Consider the following 1,909-nt stretch of genomic DNA (forward strand, 5'->3'; position numbering starts at 1 on the left):
ATCGAGATGTGATGTTTGACTGGGTGAAAAGTGGATATTTTTTGGTAAGTATGTGATTTTGTTTGAAAAAACTGATGAAAGTATGGTATGTAGACACGTGGTCGCAGAAAAAGAAATAATAGTGGAACACTCTGCGTTTCATTAAAGCCACTCGTCGCCGTTGTCCATGATCAGACGTCGTAGGGTGGTTGTGTTGCACTTATTGCGGCGAGTTACAATTTTTTTAAAAGTTGTCATTTTTTACGGGCCATGAATGTGCGGTATTAGCTAGTATTAGCTACTAAACGGCATACTTCTTTGAAACGGATTAACCGATCTCGACCAAACTTGGCACGGTGATAGTGTGGACATCGCTGAGTGCCAAGAAGTGGTTTTGATTGATGTCCTCCTACTGATGAATAATCACCGAAAAACTAAATTTTGATACCTTAATTTTGTTTCCGTAGAAATATAGATCCGCCATAAATCAATAATTTCACAACAAATATACTTGAAACATGCCTCGATTAAGAAAATTAATTAATTAAGCAAATCAGAATCTATCAAATCCATGTCATTTAAAAAATAAGTTCAATAAGCTTTGGTGTGTTTAACTCGCTCAACTCAATTTCTTGCAATCAGCGAACCGCATTGCAATCCTATATATATACTAGATTCTTCGGGACTTGGAGTGTGTTTATAGCTTATTTTTCCGATCACTATTATAATAGGTAAGGGGTAGGTGGTAGGCGGTAGATAACTGTTGAAGTACACAGATATACAGAAGTTAAAGGTAAATAATAATAAAATCGGATATATATAATATAATAATAAGTATAATGATACGATGTACAATAGTGTTACGAGGCGTAATACAAATCAACGACTAACTACGTATACCCGGCTACACTACACAAGACATAATATGTATAATATATATTATATGCTGTAGTATTATAAAAATGCATAGTCAGCGTCTACTGAACTATAGTGTGAATATATTACTTATACACTACATTATATAAGGTGTTTTGTTTATAATTTCAACAATAACACATAATTTTTTCAGGTCATGAGAAAATAATATTTTATATTATTATATTTATTATATTTATATATTTTAATATTTTAATAATTATATTATTTAAATGGTTGCCATTACATATTATGATATTATTATGTGATTATACAATATTGAATATATTGTATAACTATTATAACCAAACTATTTTCAAGATAAGAACGCACCCCTGTTGGACATCCAAACGATGGCTGCCGAAACCTTATCTTGGAAATAATATAGTAGAAATATGACATAAACATTTTTTTACAAACACATTTAAAAAAAAAACCTTAGACGCCAATTATATTATATTTTATTCATATTGTATTACTTGTAATGCTTATTAGGGGATAACCTCACTCAAGAACATGAAGAGAAAAGTAAGTAATCGTAATCAGTTTTTTATATGGATTAAGTACGATTATTATTGTTTAGAATATTGTATATCAATACAATTCTGTTTAAATTGTTAAGCATTTTTAGTTGATGAATATATTTTATTATATTACTGTGCATCTAAATAAAAAAATGTGAAATTCAAGCTAATGCATTACATTATTTCAGTTTATTTTCAAAATTTCATCAATTATTGGCTTCAAGGTAAGAATTATTAAACTGATTACAAAAATTACATATTACGAAATGTATTATAATGTTTCTGTGGAAAGATGGCAGACTCTGATATGTACATTTTAATCATTTTTGAATTATCATTTAATTAGTTTAGAATCGAATATTTCAAGTGGTGGCAAAATACGATATGTTTCTATTGTGTGTGTGGCGTCGTCTATATTCAAAGACCAAAACTAATATATCGTTATTAGAAAATATATGTAGCGCCAAAACTAAGTTCAAGGAATGCACCAA

General features: G+C 29.4%; 1 long non-coding RNA gene across 1 annotated transcript in view; it reads left to right on the forward strand.

The window, feature by feature from the left end:
- Positions 1–1,218: 1,218 nt before the first annotated feature.
- The window catches only part of LOC115033378, a 1,797-nt gene continuing 1,106 nt past the window's right edge, over positions 1,219–1,909 (forward strand). The window contains exons 1-2 of the long non-coding RNA XR_003838705.1: positions 1,219–1,422; positions 1,607–1,642. This is a non-coding gene — a long non-coding RNA (uncharacterized LOC115033378). The remainder of the gene's footprint in view (positions 1,423–1,606; positions 1,643–1,909) is intronic.

This window comes from Acyrthosiphon pisum, chromosome X (genome assembly GCF_005508785.2).
Source record: "Acyrthosiphon pisum isolate AL4f chromosome X, pea_aphid_22Mar2018_4r6ur, whole genome shotgun sequence".
Classification (NCBI taxonomy): domain Eukaryota; kingdom Metazoa; phylum Arthropoda; class Insecta; order Hemiptera; family Aphididae; genus Acyrthosiphon; species Acyrthosiphon pisum.